The following is a 19,164-nucleotide window of genomic DNA, read 5'->3' as shown; positions in this document are numbered from 1 at the left end:
GCCTTACCGGAACTAAACCCTCCCCCTACTATCCTCTTCTCCACGATGATCACCCTTTCCCTGACGCCCTTAGTAAGGCCAATCACTTTGCCTCCTACCTGTCCGATGTGTTTTCCATCCCTGATGATCCCCAGTTCGATTACTCCCTCTTCCCAGATGTCCGCGATCAAACTGACACCTCTCTCCCTCCCCTCGCTCCTGGTGTCCAGTACTTGGACAACATTCCACACACGGACCTTAATGCCCCCATCACCACACAGGATCTCATCACTACACTCCGCACCAAACGCAACACCGCTCCTGGTCACGATCGTGTCACCTACCGTCACCTTCGTGAAGCTCCTATCTCTTTTCTCTCCACCCTGGCCAGGCTCTACAATGTAGTCCTGTCCACCGGTTACTACCCCGACCTGTGGAAAACCTCCCGTATCCTCAGGTTCCTCAAACCTGGCAAACCGCCGTCCGCCGTCTCCTCCTACCGTCCCATCAGCCTTACCTCGGTCTTCAGCAAGGTCCTGGAATCTATCCTCACCCGCCGCATCCACCAGCATCTCCGCCAGCACCGCCTCCTCCCGGTTACCCAGTGTGGCTTTCGGCCGTCCTTCTCTTCCGACGATCTTCTCCTTCACCTCACTCATCTCCTTTCCGAACAGCTCAATTCCCGTCGCTCCGCCATCTTCCTCTCTCTTGACCTCGAACGCGCATATGACCGCGTATGGCATTCCGGTCTCCTCTTCAAGCTCCAAACCTTCGCCCTTCCCATTAACTACGTTCGTCTGATCGGTTCCTTTCTCTCCCGCCGTCCTTCCTATGTCACCATCCATAACACCGATTCCTACACCTTTTTCCCCTCCGGTGGTGTGCCCCAAGGCTCCGTCCTCTCCCCCCTTCTGTACCTTTTGTACACGGCGGACATGCCGCCGCCGTCGCCCCCCGTCCACCTCCTCCAGTTTGCCGATGACACCGCGTTCCTCGCCCTTGCCCCCACCCTGCAACGCTCCCAACACCTTCTCCAATCCCATCTTGACCGGTTCACCGCTTGGTGCAACCAGTGGTTGCTCAAGGTCAATCCTTCCAAAACCCAGGCGATCATTGTAGGCAAAACCACTCCCTCCTTCCGCCTCCTTGATTTCTATCTCACCATTTATGGCCGACCCATCGCTCTCACCCCCACCCTTAAGTACCTTGGCGTCACCCTCGACCGTCGCCTCTCCTGGACTCCCCATCTCCAGACAATCCAAGCCAAGGCACGTTCCCGACTCCGTCTCCTCAAGCTCCTTTCCGGCCGAACGTGGGGTCTGCACCCCTCCACCATCCTCCACACCTATGAGTCCCTCATCCGCCCTATCCTCTGTTACGCCCATCCAGCCTGGATCTCCGCCCCCCCTTCCTTTTATAAATCCCTCCAAATCCTTGAACGCCATGCTCTCCGCCTTGCCTATCGCATCCGTTTCCCTTCCCCCACGCGGATCCTGTATGACCTTATCCCCTTCCCCCACCTCCTCCTCTTCCTCGAAAGGATACGAATCCTATACACCTCCCGTAAACTCGATCCACCTCACCCGCTCGTCTCCCCGATCCTCTCCCACCCCTGCCCGCTGCCGCGCCTGTACTCCCATGTCCCACCCGGTCTCTATCTCTCCACCCTCCTTACCCTCTCCCAAGGTGGCTTCCGCCAGCTCCCCCTCCCTGATGATGCCCTCCTCCCCTCCGTCTACCCCTCCTACCAACTTTGATCCTCCCGCCCTCCCCCTGTGCTTGCTCCTCAGGGCACCCTCCCTCCCCTCTCTCCCTTTTTCCCTCCCTCCTCCTTTTCTCTCCCCTCCCCCCCGGGCCTCCCCTCCCCTGTCCCTCTCCTTCCTGCCCCCGTCTCCTCCGCCATTGGCATCCTTTTCTCCCCTCTCCCCCACCTCACCCTTGTTCCCTCTTGGCAGGTCCCCGGACTCGCACACGCTACGTGGACTTTCGCGCGCCGGAGATCACCGCCATCAGTGTCTTGTGTGTGCCGTCGTGTTTAGTGTACAGTGTTCACCGTCACACTCCATCGTTCACCAGTGTCATCGTCTCCCTCAGTGTTTGGCGTCGTCTCAACAGTTTGCAGTGTGGCTTATCGTCGAGTGTGAACGGCTCCGTGTTTGTTTCTCTGTGTCTCCTGTTTTATTGCCCACCATTTTGTAACTTTTATGCTTTTCTCCTGTTTTTGCTGATTGTATCTTCTATGGCTGAAGAGCAGCGTAGTATGCTGCTGAAAGCCTGCCTGCTGTACAGGCTTTAAAATAACAATAAAGTAAAAAAAAAAAAATTTACGAGTATGCTCCCCCCTTCGCTTTTACTCTCCTTTCCCCCCCTTTTTCGTTTTCCCATCTTCTGTCCAGTTTCCCCCCACCTGCTCTCGACTGTGGTGTCACATTTGCCAACTTTTTAGTGCAGTGTTCCAGTGACTATTCAGTGTTGTTTGTCTTTCTCGTGTTGCGAACAGAAACCATGCTGTCGCTCGGTGTGAATTTTATTTCCTTTGCGAACAGAATCCAGACTGTCGCCGTGTTTTTTAATTGTCTATTGTTTTCCCTGTCTACTTCGTATGTATTTTTATTAGCGTCATCATCCCTGTGTTGTTGTTTTAAGTTCCACGATTTCTTTTCGCCTTGTTACTCTCTAAGTCTCCGATTTTATCGCCTGTTGTTTTTATTATTTGTTCTCTTGCTCTTTGTCACAAAATCTGTCAGCTGAAGAGCGGCGTACTAAGCTGCTGCCAGCCCGCCCCCTTCGGGGGGAATTGAAATTCAATAAATGAAAAAAAAAAAAAAATTACGAGTATGAATGGCGTAAAACGCTCGCCAGCGATCCAATTCTCTGTGCAGCACCACAAATCGGGACAAAACATCACAATGCCTCCGCACAAATACAGGATGCATCCTTCAGCCAGGCTCTATTATAGCGAACAAGACTAAGTAAATATGTATACTATTCCATCGAAACTGCTTAAAATGTTTTCGATAATTGTCCAAAATAACTGTACAGTTCTAAGAATTTATAAAATATACAAAAATAAAATACATTGGAGTATGTTATTCTTCCCTCGTTATAGTCCATAAACTTTTCTTTACAGTAAAATACATCGCGATTACTGATAAAAGTTGTTACTTATGATTTAAGACAAAACTGGTCAGATACATCACATAAAAATTGGCGATCCTAAAATACATAAAATAAGAGAATAGATACATTGCAAGTGGTACGGGATGTGCCACTTCACAGTTACTAATATAATTGGAAGTATCCACGTATTTTTTTATAATACCTCCTTTACGTGCTTGTCTATACAAAATGTCAGGGTGATAATCTCCCATCAGATGTCAAAGGTAAGCTATTTTACAGTCTGTCATTTGTATATTAAACGGACTGGAAATTATTTAAAAATCTTTTATTTTTTAAATAAGTTTGATCATTAAGTAGGTCACTAGGACGATTTTTAATACAATTTTAAATCTCTGTTTCTTCTAGAATATTCATGACCCTACTTTTAGGCACAGTATGCAGTATTTTAATGGATGAATCTATGTTGTTGACCATACGTTTATTCTCAGTTAGGTAGAGGTATTGCTCTGTCTGCCTGATGTGTTCTTTAAATCTGTCATTAATTGCCCGCCCAGTTTGTCCAATATAACATTTCGTGCATGAACCACATTTTATTCTGTAAACCCCTGATCTTGCAAACTGGTTTGTTCTACCTGTTCAATGCCTGATTTTTTTTACTTAATGTATTGTCTGTGTGAAGGCTGATCCTCACGTTGGTTTTCTTAAACACCTGTGCAATTTTATCTGATACTACTCCTAAATATGGTAATTTGGCAAACTTAGTTTTTTATAGTTAACATTATCTCTTTGAAGTGTGATTTTATCGGTTATACCTGCCCTGCCTTTTCTAACTTTCCATTCAAATAGTCCTGTGACCATTTCCGCTCTGAAACCATTGTTAATCGATACTTCCTGCAATATATCTAGCTCCTTGTTTATTTCGTCATCGTCTAGCGGAAGGTTACTTAACCCATGTATCATAGAGTTAAAATAAGCACGCATATGGCACACTGGGTGGCAAGAATCGTTACTTATTATGCAATCGATTGTGGTTGGCTTACGGAAAATTCCAAATTTATGCTGGCTGTTAATATTTGAAATTTGAGGCCCAGGAAATTTATACTTTTGTTAACTTCTATATCTTTCGTAAATTTTATATTTGGATGAAAGCTATTAAGTTGGTCATGCATTATGTCTATGTCGGTAACAGATCCCTCAAGAAGTACTCAAGTGTCATCCACATAACGCTTATAGTACCGAATTTTCTTCGTTGTCTGTTCATAATTAGCGAAAAAACGTATGTCTAATGTGTTTATGAAGGTGTCAGCAAAAGTTTATACCACTGAGAAGTTGATCTCATTATTGCTATTCTTTTACCCTTAATTTTAATACAACTACCCAATCTTTCTTTCCGTCATGGCTTCTTCTATATGTAGATCGAATAGCAAGGGCGAAAGAGTAATTCCCAGTGTTATACTTTTCTTTGTAATTCGACCACTTCCTTTTCGGTTTTCTGTTCTTATTTTGTAATTTTGGTTCTTGCACATATCGTATATTAATAGTCTGTCCGTATTTCATATATCTTGCACCATTTGACGCAGTCGACCGCTTTTTCTAGGTCAACAAATCCTATGAATATGTTTTGATTTACCATAAGTCTTTTTCCATCGTCAGGTGCAATGTCTTAAATATTTCTTTGGTACCCGTACATTTCCTAAAGCCAAACTGATCGTTCTCTAAAAGATGTTCTACTTTCTTTCCCGTCCTTCCGTGTATTATACTTGGATATAAGCTGATGTGCAGCACTTCTCTGCCGTTGGTATCTTAGGGAATGTAGAGATGATATTTTTCCGAAAGTCTGATGGTACGTCTGAAGACGCTTAGATTCTACAAAGAAAACTTGGAGAGTCGATTGGTTGCCCATTACTCCAACGAATTTAAAATTCCGATGAATATTATCGACCCCCCATCAGCGTTATTTAATCACAAATTTCGGTTAAACTCTGATTCTAACACTCGATATTCTAAGACTTCCGTGTCGACTCGTATTTCTTCTTATATCTCGTCGTCAGTTCCACGTCCTCATAAAGGTGTTCAAAGTAAATGCTCTTTCCATCTGCTCGCTCTCCTCTCTGCGTTGGTTGGCAGTGGAATTACCGTTCCACTCTTTATACGACGCTCTTGCTTTAAGTTACACAGTTGTTTTACTCTTTCTATAAGCCGAATGAGTCCTTTATTTTTTAAATTCTTCACGTCTTTCCTGTAGCCATTTCGCCTTGGCTCCCCTGCAATTCCTACTTATTTCATTCCTAAGCGTCCCACAATGCAGTATTTCTATCTTTCCCCAAGCATCTTTGAACTTCCCTCTTTTGTCGGTCAACTGAAGTACTTCTTCTCTTAACCAAAGTTCTTTCGCAGTTACCTTCCTTGTACCTATAAGGGGTACTTAGATGAAAAGAAGACAGATGGAAAATGGTAATTAAACTGTTTATTACTTCAAACGTAATCACCATAAACGTTAATACATTAATTCCACTGTGTGACAAGAGGTTCAATGCTTTCATGTTTGCGGTCGCCTGTGAGTTTGCACCTCTTAGTCCGAAGCAAATAGACGGCGACAAGTGCCTTTCTTCAGGGATCGAAAACTATGAAAACCGCATAGGGAGAGATCGGGAGTGTATGGAGGATGTGTAAGAGCTTTCCACTGAAATTTTCGAAGCAAATCGACGGCCACGAATTTCTTCGTTCAGGGCTCCAAAAATATGGGAATCGCATGGGGAAAGTTCCGGACTGTATGGAGGGTGTGTATGGGCTCTCTAACGAGCCTTCTACAGTATATACGCAACAACAATGGGAACATGGAGTCTGTTGTTTCGAGTATGCTACAGTACAATCATGGTTCAATAGGCTACCATAAATGTTTTCCATCAAGGCATTAACCGTCTTGTCTCACGGTAGGATAAACGCATTAACAATTACGCTGATTACTTTTGAAATAATTAACAGTCTACTTACTTTATCCGATCTGTCTCATTCTCATTTGACTGCCTCTTATAAGCTGGTCTGCTCAAGAGCTGTGACTGACTTTTTGGAGATGTCCAGTCCTCTTAAAACGAACTGAATACCGTGGCTTTCATTATCGCACTTCTCAGTACTTCAGTTGTTGTTGTTGTTGTGGTCTTCAGTCCTGAGACTGGTTTGATGCAGTTCTCCATGCTCATCTATCTTGTGCAAGCTTCTTCATCTCCCGGTACCTATTGCAACCTACATCCTTCTGAATCTGCTTAGTGTATTCATCTCTTGGTCTCCCTATACGATTTTTACCCTCCACGATGCCCTCCAATGCTAAATTTGTGATCCCTTGATGCCTCAGGACATGTCCTAACAACCGATCCCGTCTTCTAGTCAAGTTGTGCCACAAACTTCTCTTCTCCCCAACCCTATTCAATACCTCCTCATTCGTTACGTGATCTACCCACCTAATCTTCAACACTCTTCTGTAGCACCACATTTCGAAAGCTTCTATTCTCTTCTTGTCCAAACTATATATTGTCCATGTTTCACTTCCATACATAGCTACACTCCATACAAATACTTTCAGAAACGTCTTCTTGACACTTAAATCTATACTCGATGTTAACAAATTTCTCTTCTTCAGAAACGCTTTCCTTGCCATTGCCAGTCTACATTTTATATCCTCTCTACTTCGACCATCATCAGTTATTTTGCTCCCCAAATAGCAAAACTCCTTTACTACTTTAAGTGTCTCATTTCCTAATCTAATTCCCTCAGCAGCACCCGACTTAATTCGACTACATTTCATTACCCTCGGTTTGCTTTTGTTGATGTTCATCTTATATCCTCCTTTCAAGACAATGACCATTCCGTTCAACTGCTCTTCCAAGTCCTTTGCTGTCTCTGACAGAATTACAATGTCATCGGCGAACCTCAAAGTTTTTATTTCTTCTCCCTGTATTTTAATACCTACTCCAAATTTTTCTTTTGTTTCCTTTACTGCTTGCTCAATATACAGATTGAATAACATCGGGGAGAGGCTACAACCCTGTCTCACTCCCTTCACAACCACTGCTTCCCTTTCATGCCCCTCGACTCCTATAATTGCCATCTGGTTTCTGTACAAATTGTAAATAGCCTTTCGCTCCCTGTATTTTACCCCTGCCACCTTTAGAATTTGAAAGAGGGTATTCCAGTCAACATTGTCAAAAGCTTTCTCTAAGTCTACAAATGCTAGAAACGTAGGTTTGCCTTTCCTTAATCGTTCTTCTAAGATATGTCGTAAGGTCAGTATTGCCTCACGTGTTCCAACATTTCTACGGAATTCAAAGTGATCTTCCCCGAGGTCAGCTTCTAGCAGTTTTTCCATTCGTCTGTAAATAATTCGCGTTAGTATTTTGCAGCCGTGACTTATTAAACTGATAGTTCGGTAATTTTCACATCTGTCAACACCTGCTTTCTTTGGGATTGGAATTATTATATTCTTCTTGAAGTCTGAAGGTATTTCGCCTGTCTCGTACATCTTGCTCACCAGATGGTAGAGTTTTGTCAGGACTGGCTCTCCCAAGGCCGTCAGTAGTTCTATTGGAATGTTGTCTACTCCCGGGGTCTTGTTTCGACTCAGGTCTTTCAGTGATCTGTCAAACTCTTCACGCAGTATCATATCTCCCATTTCATCTTCATCTATATCCTCTTTCATTTCCATAATATTGTCCTCAAGTACATCGCCCTTGTATAGACCCTCTATATACTCCTTCCACCTTTCTGCTTTCCCTTCTTTGCTTAGAACTGGGTTCCCATCCGAGCTCTTGATATTCATACAAGTGGTTCTCTTTTCTCCAAAGGTCTCTTTAATTATCCTGTAGGCAATATCTATCTTACCGCTAGTGAGATAAGCCTCTACATCCTTACATTTGCCATCTAGCCATGCCTGCTTAGCCATTTTGCACTTCCTGTCGATCTCATTTTTGAGACGTTTTTATTCCTTTTTGCCTGCTTCATTTACTGCATTTTTATATTTTCTCCTTTCATCAATTAAATTCAATATTTCTTCTGTTACAGAAGGATTTCGACTAGCCCTCGTCTTTTTACCTACTTGATCCTCTGCTGCCTTCACTACTTCATCCCTCAGAGCTACCCATTCTTCTTCTACTGTATTTCTTTCCCCCATTCCTGTCAATTGTTCCCTTATGCTGTCCCTGAAACTCTGCACAACCTCTGGTTTAGTCAGTTTATCCAGGTCCCATCTCTTTAAATTCCCACCTTTTTGCAATTTCTTCAGTTTCAATCTGCAGTTCATAACCAATAGATTGTGGTCAGAGTCCACATCCGCCTCTGGAAATGTCTTACAATTTAAAACCTGGTTCCTAAAGCTCTGTCTTACCATTATATAATCTATCTGATACCTTTTAGTATCTCCAGGATTCTTCCATGTATACAACCTTCTTTTATGATTCTTGAACCAAGTACTTCAATATGCCATCTATTTTCGCAATGATTCTTCCAGACGTTTCTCTAAGGTTAAGACTACTCGTCATCATTACTAAATTTTGATCTGAGTCTATATCTACTCCTGGGTACACCTTACAATGCAATATCTGATTTCGGAAACTCTGCCTGGCCATTATACTATCCAACTGGGATCTTTCCGTGTCTCCTGGCCAGTTTTAGGTATGCTTCTTCGATCTGCGACTTTTTTTAAACTGAAATTTATTGTAGAACTCAGTTGGTCTTTCTGCTGTCTCATTTCTATTGCCTAATCTACGTTATTCTGCAACTGCTTGTTCTTTTCCTTCCCATGCTATAGCGTTCCAGTCGGGTATGACAATCGTATTTTCATTATCCTTTACACACTTTATTACACGATCAATATAATCGGAAATCAGGAGGTATTGAATAGGATTGGGGAGAAGAGAAGTTTGTGGCACAACTTGACTAGAAGAAGGGATTGGTTGGTAGGACATGTCCTGAGGCATCAAGGGATCACCAATTTAGTATTGGAGGGCAGCGTGGAGGGTAAAAATCGTACAGGGAGACCAAGAGATGAATACACTAAGCAGATTCAGAAGGATGTAGGTTGCAGTAGGTACTGGGAGATGAAGAAGCTTGCACAGGATAGGTTAGCATGGAGAGCTGCATCAAACCAGTCTCAGGACTGGAGACCACAACAACAACAACATAATCGGAAATTGGAAGTTTGTGGTAAAGTCTTATGGAACCAAACTGCTGAGGCCATAGGCCCCTCAGCTTACGCACTGTTTAATCTAACTTAAACTAACTTACGCCAAGGACAACACACACACACACCCATGCCGGAGGGAGAACTCGAACCTCCGAAGGGGCGAGCCGCGCGGACCGTGACAAGGCGCCCCAGACCGCGTGGCTACCCCGTGCGGCCAATATAATCGTATACTCTATATCATCTTCTGCTTCTACTATACCAACTTCTACTGCTTAAAAACGGAGCTCTTGTATTTCCGTTTTCAGGTTTCCTAGATTAACATTCAGTCTTCTGACTTTCCTTGCCACGACTCGTAAAATGTTAAACTTACAGTGATTTGTCTCATCGTCGACTTCTCCTTGGCTGTCCCCTCCCGGAGATCCGAACTGGGGATCAATCCGGAGCCTTTTGCCGACAGAGAGTCAGCATGACTAATTTCAGTTACGCACCACATGCCCTGTGGATTCACATAGTGTTTCTTTAGTGCAGCGGTTTCCATTGCCTTTGCATCAAATTGTCGTTGATCATTGCTGATTCTTCTGCTTTTCGGGGCAAGAGATACCCTGAACCGTCCTCTCCGACAAGAACGTTGGCAGAAAGAGGGTGATTTCTTATACTGGAGACATTCAGCCGTCATTGCTGAGGACTTTTTACTCGAAATTTAAGCAGTGGCTGAGAAACAAACCGAGACCCCCGGACGTATTGATTAGTGGTCTGAGACGCTACCCATAAGCCACGAGCTACATTTGCCTTGTTACGCGGACGTTTTGATTGTCAAAAACACTGACCTTACTGCACGAACTACAAATGACTTACAACATGGTGATAAATGAGCCAAAGAAGTACGTACCCTGGCAAAAAGTAGAAGCACCTAACCACAACAGTAAACCGTCAATGGGAAACCGTAGTTCGTTACGTCTATTCTCCGTAGCAAATACACCGCACTCAGCCTCTTTTCAGAGGAGCCTATGCGCTTCTCTGCTGCCTCGTCCCCTGCGACAGCTGAAAACAGCGTGCAGACTGTACGTTCCTCTCACAATGGGATCCTTGTCGGCGCTGGCTGTCCTAGTGGGGCGTCAAGGTGGTAGCGGCGCGCTTTTTAACGAGATGTCCGCTCCTCTGTGCGGCGGGCACAGGCCACAGCAAGAGGATTAGGGCGCGCACCGCAGTCGTAAGCCGCTTTGGCAGACACAGCTCCGAGCCTTGCCGGCGCGCCTCAGCTGTACACGGCCTGTTGGAGCTGCTCGGTCAGCTCCGTCGCACCTGCCGGCTGGGCAGCGCAGGTTGGCTGTTATCAGCCGACCACCCAAACAAGCGAAAAACGTACGTCAGTGCGAGGAACATCGGTTTCCTCTATTCGGAAAGTGACAACTTGTTTCGGATGTTTAATGCTCTTAACGGTTTCTTTATCTTGTACTCGACCACATTCACCAGTTGTGCTAAAGTGTTTCCTGTGGAGGGCCCACATGCACCAGAAGCAGCTCCATCCAGAAAGATACCACACACACATACTGCTGATCCAATAACCTAAAATGAACTGGAGAATAGAAGTTCCGATCCCAATGCTAGTATGCTGTTGTAACAGCACTGTAGCCACAGTCTGTGTGACTGGAGTTAAAATGAAGGGAAACATGAAGAAGAACACACTTGTACTTTAACCTGAATGGCAGAGAGTAAAATGGAGCTAGCTGACTTGGAATACCACCCCTGGCTCAGACTGCTGAGACTTGGAATGCGAGCACTAGCCCAACTAAGACTTAAAATCCAAATGGCTGAACTGGAATACAAGATGGTGATTGAACATGGCAACCAGGTATACTGTCAGACCAGTGAGAGAGGGAAAATGGATCTGAACTGCTCCCACACTGTCTCTGCACTCCACTAGCCCCATACCACCAGCTCTGAGCATCCGTGCTACCTACGCCACTCTGTGGAGAGCGTGACAACCGTCCCATCTGCGCCACCACCATCCCTGAGGAGCAGCCCTGACTTACTCCGCTAAATTACAGTCCACATTGTTTGCTGTTTGGTGGGAACACTTGCAACTTAAACAAATATCCTTGCCAAAGAGACCTCCCTACTCCACTATCAGAAAGTTCACAGTCAGCAGACCAGTCAAGAAGTCCGCCATCACGCTATCCACAGTCCCTCCACTTAGGGCCCACATGCACCAGAAGCAGCTCCATCCAGAAAGACACCACACACACATACTGCTGATCCAATAACCTAAAATGAACTGGAGAATAGAAGTTCCGATCCCAATGCTAGTATGCTGTTGTAACAGCACTGTAGCCACATTCTGTGTGACTGGAGTTAAAATGAAGGGAAACATGAAGAAGAACACACTTGTACTTTAACCTGAATGGCAGAGAGTAAAAATCGAAAATCCACTTGCAGAATTTTAAAGAGACACGGAGTCTACTCGTGTCAAACTATAAAGCACTCATCCCAGATTTAATATTGAATAGCCCATTGATGCAGCCTGAATGCTGTTGAACTCTCGTCACTGTCGAAAGTAGTTGAGGGGAAATAAATAGAAGAGATATTCAGTAGCAGTTTTATTTGAACACCGCTGCATGCCATATCGCGCCACGCTGATCATTGGTCGACTTGTGGATGCCATCTTGTGTCAACTCCAACACACTTCGGTGTGCAGTGCCTTCCAGACAGTGCTAGGCTAGGTTGCATGTCGCACTGGAAACGTCGTCTCAGGCTGACAGACCACTGTATCTCAACGCCAGTATTGCTAAGAGAGCACAGAATGACATCACACTGCCTCCGAATTCATTGCTACAGAGAGCCTGCTCTCACCTGCAGTAGGTGCATATGTGTAGGTACATCTCTCACTGATGGACCAGTATACCTGGTTGTCACGTTCGATCGCCATCTTGTATTCCAGGATTTGGATTACGACGTCTTAGTTGGGCTAGTGCTCCTATTCCAAGCCTCAGATTGACGTGACGTATAGCCAGGTGTAGTATTCCAAGTCAGCTAGCAACAGTCATTTTGTCCACTAAGACAGTGCATACACACCACAGTGTGCATGCTTTCTGGTGTATTCCTAGGACTGCACGATTGTAGACTTAAACACATTAGAATAGGAGTGCATCCTGTTGCGTTAGAGGAATAGAAAAGTTAAGACATTCCATAGCTGGAGTAACCTGCGTTGTTCCTGGACACTGCTACCACCGCCACGTCCCCAGTGCTGCAGCACACTCCTACTGTCTAAGAGATGGGCTCCACTACCACAAACATCAGACAGTTATATTCTGCGTTTCGTTTTTATAACTACCATTAGATGCTCAAGTGGACTGGATGGTCTTGAATGTTTATGGCCAATTTCATCTCCCCAGTATGATTCCAGAGCAGCAGGCGCTGGCTGCATCATACAGTGAGGAATGCAAATCTTTCGCCCAATACAGGTTGTTTCCTCCCACCACAAGTGAGGATATCAACAAATCGGTCTCTCATTTCGAGAAATGTGCTCATCACCAGGGTGGCTATGTTGAGATATAAATATGTAGAGATAAAGAATAAATGTGTAGAATACTAATTACATGTCCTTTGTTTAGAACGCTTTAAGAGTTTTTACATAAAAAATTCGGAGGGTTTAATTTTCAGCTACCCTCATAGTTTTTCTAGGCAAACCACAGGTGGCTCTGCCATGCCATTACTGCTCCATTTACACACTGATATCTTGATATATTACAATGTGCAGATCTCCCCTAGATCTATCGTACTACACACAACAGCAAGAAGTGTTTGACAACCAAACATGATCTACTAGTGAAAGAGATCTAATTCAGATAACCAGAGGGCTTCCTAACATTTTAAAATAAGGATAAGCTAATTCATAGGTATTTTAAACTTAGGATCAATTTAGGGTAAGTGTGGTAGGTTAAATTGTTTAAATGGTGACCTCAGAAAGATGACAAAATTCATTATGGAACGCATTTGTTCACATCCTATCCTAAAATGTTAATCTTGGGTAACTGGGTTGGATGAAAACTGCCTGGTCCTGCTTGGCTGATAGCGACGGCGCAAATTTGCAGCAACGGTCCATCCTGGTGGGGACTGGGGAAGTTCAGCCTGGCACTGTCCTGCAAATTCAAGGCTCATCTCTGCGTGGTCTTTGTTAATTAGAAACACAGTTGTTCCTATCCTATACCAGGAGTGGTGGCAGTTCTTGTATAAGTATAGCACAAGTGGTCTGGAACATCGTAGGAAAACCAATGATTTTTTTTATTTTTATTTTCTACCATTTTAAACCCAGAACCGAATTCTGTACTTAGCATAAATGGCCTGGCAATCAAGTAGGGTGTGCCAGAATCCACCAGATTAGCCATCTTGGATTGTGACATCACGGCATTATGCTTGTATTTCCACAACAGCGCAGCTTATGCCCATATTCCCAGGTCAGTCATTTTGGATTTTATACTTAGTGCAAGTGACCGGCTTCCATCATTTTGCAGTTTCAATCAATAGGCTAACTCCCCACATTGCTTTTCCCAAAAATTTACACTTAGGAGAACGTGGCTAGGGCCACAATCATGGTTTACATTATTTTATATGTAGGGAAACTGAGCTGTTTTTGAAGTTACGACCAAGTATTGAATTCCGCGTAATTTTATGTACAGGGCAGTTGGCCTGCATTGGAGGCGAATAGGGGAGGGAAGAGGGGGGGGGAGGGGGGCGAACTAGCAACAACACACACAGTCATAGGCAGTGGGGCAGTGGGCGAAATGTGACAACAGTGAAGTCTGTGAAAAATCGGATGCAGGTAAACTACTGGTGTCTGTTCTTTCAGACATGTCTGAAAGCACAGACACTGTTGTGGTTGGCAGGAGAGCCATCATCGTGTTACTAGAGGAAGCCGAAAGGCACGCGTTTTAGCTCACGCAGGCTGGCGTGAGGTCTGGAACAGAACAAGGAAATTAGAATTGAGAAAAAACGGACGTAGCTGGTGGAATACTTAACTTTAATTCCATTAATGGTGAACGTCGCTCTTGACGTTACATGATTCACAGTATCAATAGTAACTGGTAATGGCGCCTAGCTAGGTCGTAGCAAATGACGTAGCTGAAGGCTATGCTAACTATCGTCTCGGCAAATGAGAGCGTATTTTGTCAGTGAACCATCGCTAGCAAATTCGGTTGTACAACTGGGGCGAGTGCTAGGAAGTCTCTCTAGACCTGCTGTGTGGCGGCGCTCGGTCTGCAATCACTGATAGTGGCGACACGCGGGTCCGACGTGTACTAACGGACCGCGGCCGATTTAAAGGCTACCACCTAGAAAGTGTGGTGTCTGGCGGTGACACCACAGACACCACGCAGAATCCACAACTTTGATACAGTATACGTAAATTGAAGGCGGAAGGAGGGGGTAGGGAGGAAAGGAAAGGGAAGGGGGTTACTGATGTCTCTGGGAAATTTATGCAGAATCAGTGCTGACGAGTGAAAATGTGTACCGGACTGGGATTCGACCCGAGGATCTCCTGCTTACTAGACACATGTGTTAACCACTGCACCATCTGGGGCACACTGTTATCACAATTGCATGAACTATCTCAGCACGTCTTACAGCACACCCATATTCCCACAGAGTGCCACCTATCCGCATGTCCTATCGGACATGTCCGAAAGAACAGCACCACCCAGTCATCCACATGCTTCAGTGCAGATGCACAAATGTGTCCGACCTCCTGAGGGAATCTCAGAGTGGTAGATACCAGGCTCGAATCCTGGTCCAGTACATAGTTTTACTGGTCGTCGCTGATCCCGTGTAATGTCTCGTTGCAGCTGACATCAGTAATACCTTTCCTTTCCTTCCAAACCCCCCCCCCCCCCTCCATCTTCAATTTACTCACAGATAAAGCGTAAACGTGTGTTTACATTCCAGCATAGCTCTGTAACACCTGAATCAGTTTCAACCAACGTCTTGGGGTGATTCCGTAAAGATGTTACAGACTCTTAGGGATGAGGAAGAAGGATAAATGTATTAGTTTGACGTAAGGAACCCTGGTCCGGAAAGACTGAGTCGAAAGTTACATGCGAAAGTGATTCTGGTAATTCTGACAGTGGAATACATGTACCAGTACTGTTGTTGCTGAGGTTGTAGGGTAGGCAACTTCAGAGGTGCTAGTGTGGACCAAACCAAGAATTAAATGTCAAATAAACATGGGTCTAAAATGCATACCTCTAAGAGCTGTGTTTAGTGTTTCACACTATCGAAGACGAACAAGTTCTAGTAGCTCTTAACGTATGCATTTTAGAGCCCATGTTTACTAGAACCTTTTTCCTTGTTTTAGTCCATGCTACCACTTCTGAAAGTTGCTTATCCAACAATCTTACCAACAACAGTACTGGTACATGTATTCCACCGTCAGAGGTATCAAAATGATTTTCGCTGGTAACTTTCGACTTGGTCGTTTCTGGACCACAGTCCATTACCTCATATTGATAATGATTCATTTACCCTTCTCCATCATCCCTGAAAGCTTGTAATATCATGACGTTATCACGTTGTACATGACGTAGCACCAGGAGACACTTACCGCAGGAGTAAGACACTCATAGATAGTAGGGCTAGAGAGGCAACGTGATGAAATTTAAGAGTAACTGTTGAAGGCATAGATGAACTTCATCCAAACTTGATTTAAACGTGACGTCTATCTGGAAAAATGTTTAAAAAATTCTGAAACGAACTTAATTAATATCGAATCCGTAAGTTTTCGGGGTTTTGGGCTGATTAGTGAGAATTTTTACGACATTCCTTCCCTAGTTGTTAGGTGGCGGTAGAGAAAAGTACCATGTAGAGCATCATGTACTTTCAGTCGAACTCGGTATACAGAACTTGCTACATAGACAATAAATGCTATGGATCAATGGAACACTCAAGGGAAAGGGCCTGGGATAGAGAAGCATATCTATGGAACGCCTGGAGAAATTTCAACTAAACTAAATACACATCCAGTTTTAAACACGGCTGTTTTTTCAGCAATCGTTTGAGATTTCCAAACATACGAATTATACAGCCAACCGGATGCATATAACTGTTCGGTACATTGACCTAGGTTTCGACACCTGCTAAGGGTGTCTTCATCAGAATGAAATATTGAGACACCCTATAAAATAATACATAGAAAATTAAGTATGACAAAAAAAACACATAAACCAAGATGACAATAGTCAAGGCGTATAGAGGTTATTTACGTAAAATCACAATGCGAGAAAGTAATGGTCGGAATTTCAGTAGCTATGCTCAAGTCAAAAATAAAATAACTTTCTAGCTTTGGACGTATGCCTAGCTATGAACAACATCAGACTGACCGGCCCAGTGGCTTACTTTGCTGCCATAAAAATAACACAAGTTGCGCCGCCTATCGGACGCGGATAGTGACATGTGCCCATTTGAAACATTATAACAGAAATAATTGGAAAAACGACCGTTAATTATAAAAACAAATTACGAAAGAAGAGAGCTTAATGTATTTTTGAAAATACACAGTAGTCAAATTATAGAAATTACTATTACGTAAAGGACAGAATAACACAGAAAATTTATACAAACAGCTGTACAATCCAAAAAAATATCTAAATGAAGGTAATAGTAGTAGTATATATGTAAGATATCTGAAGAAAATGATGTTTTTCTTAGAAAGAAGCTTGAAAATCTCCAGCTCTTCGTGCACGTCGAGCCTATGATCTTTCTTTTCTCTATGTAAAATGTAAATTTCGTCAACACCTTTCGGTTTGTGACCGGAAATTAACAGAATATCAGCAGAAGTGGAATTATAGACATTAGTTCCTCTTTTTCCCAATAATGTTCTTTGTACCTGACACTGAAAGATGTTTCAGTTTCTCCCATATAATAAACGGGCCAAGTATCACAAGTGATTTTATACGCTCCTGAATTGTGTATAGGAGCAACTGTGAACTTGAGATCGTGAATAAGATTTTTTTGCAGTTTATTGTTAGTGGAAAAAGTACCATTGCATACGTATTCTGTGCGGTTCTAGGCGCTCCAATCCGGAGCTGCGCTGCTGCTACGGTCGCAGGTTCGAATCCCGCTTCGGGCATGGGTGTGTGTGATGTCCTTAGGTTAGTTAGGTTTAAGTAGTTCTAAGTTCTAGGGGACTGATGACTACAGCAGTTGAGTCCCATAGTGCTCAGAGCCATTTGAACCATTTTTTTGCATACGTATTTTTTAATAAGACGACAACTTTTATAAGAAATGGGGCGTAGGAATGGAATCAAGAAAACGTTTTTGTACTTGTTACTGTCAGAAACAGCACTCATGCTAAAGTGGCCACTTTAGCGTCAGTTTTAACTCTGAAGCTCTTGTCAACTGTCGAGGGATCATGGCCGCTATTAACTGCAATAGTTTTTATTATATTCATCACTTCATTGAGCTTGTCAGGCGACAAAAGGCACAGAAATTGCTGGATGAAAAGGTGAATGGAAAAATGATTTTTTATGGTAATAAGGATGCACGGAACTAGCGGGTACAATTACATCTATATTAGTTGCTTTTCGAAAAATACCGAAAGAAAGTCTGTCATTGTCAATAGCAGTACTGAGATCCATGTAATTAAGCTGATTTTTTTCGTGAAGACTATTGAAAATTACAAACAAACGCTGAATTCCTTCCTGGGAACCACTGCATTCTATCAAAATATCGTCTACATGCCGAGCATATGACAAAATACCCAGATCAGCAGCACTCTTCCAGTGAATTGATGAAAATATCAGTCAAGATGCCTGCCAGTGGATTATCCACTGCCAGGCCGTTATTATCCATTGCCAGGCCGTCAGGCTGATGGTATAGTTTGCCACTGAAAACAGAATAGTTGTATTTCACTACTATTCTTAGCAAACGAATTAGGTCAGTGATTAGCGCGTCAGAAATATTTTTTTTAAAAGTACGTAGGTTTTTTCAACAATGTCAATCGTTGTTTGAACAGGTACGTTAGTACAAACTCCGTCCGCACTGACCTTGGAAGTCTCAACGGTACCGCCCTGCCGGCGTATCATCCTCAGCCACAGGCGTCACTGGATGCGGATATGGAGGGGCATGTGGTCAGCACACCACTCTCCCGGCCGTAAGTCAGTTTGCGAGACCGAAGCCGCTACTTCTCAATCAAGTAGCTCCTCAGTTTGCCTCGTTAGAGCAGAGTGAACCCCGCATGCCATCAGTGCTCGGCAGATCGGATGGTCACCCAACCAAGTGCTAGCCCAACCCGACAGCGCTTAACTTCGGTGATCTGACGGGAACCGGTGTTACCACTGCGGCAAGGCCGTTGGCAAATTACTATAAGGGTTCGTAATATCTAATGATAACAATTTAGTATCTTTATCACACTTCAGAGCTTTTATTTTACTTAACTAGATTTTGACTATCGACGACAGAATAATTATTTCAAAAAACAAAGGCTTTTTTTAATTTTATCGTGAAGAAACCTCGCTAACTCTTGATATGCACTGTTCATACTGTCCACAACTGGACGTATCGCATGGTGACTTTTATGTATTTTAAACAGGAAACGCAATTTTGGGGCCTGTGGACTATAAAATCATACATAGAAAATTAAGTATGACAAAAACACATTAACCAACATGACAAATGTTGTGCCGTACAAAGGATACTTACTTAAAATTGCACTGCGGGAAAGCAATTGTCAGAATTTATAGAACAGCTATGCTCAAGTCAAAAATAAAATAAAACACGTTCCAGCCTTTGTCATGTATGTCTTGCTAGGGAAAATATGACACTTATCGGCCCCGTGCTGCCACGAAAACAAAATAAGTTGCACCGCCTGTTTTTTCCAGTTATTTCTGTTACAACGTTTCAAG

General features: G+C 43.7%; 1 pseudogene; it reads right to left on the bottom strand.

The window, feature by feature from the left end:
• Positions 1-18,498: 18,498 nt before the first annotated feature.
• On the bottom strand, positions 18,499-18,616 carry LOC124790443 (annotated as a pseudogene).
• Between the last annotated feature and the right edge of the window lie 548 nt (positions 18,617-19,164).

Source organism: Schistocerca piceifrons, chromosome 3 (assembly GCF_021461385.2).
Source record: "Schistocerca piceifrons isolate TAMUIC-IGC-003096 chromosome 3, iqSchPice1.1, whole genome shotgun sequence".
NCBI lineage: Eukaryota > Metazoa > Arthropoda > Insecta > Orthoptera > Acrididae > Schistocerca > Schistocerca piceifrons.
The sequence above is the reverse complement of the archived record's forward strand: the minus strand, read 5'-3'. Positions and strand labels throughout refer to the sequence as shown.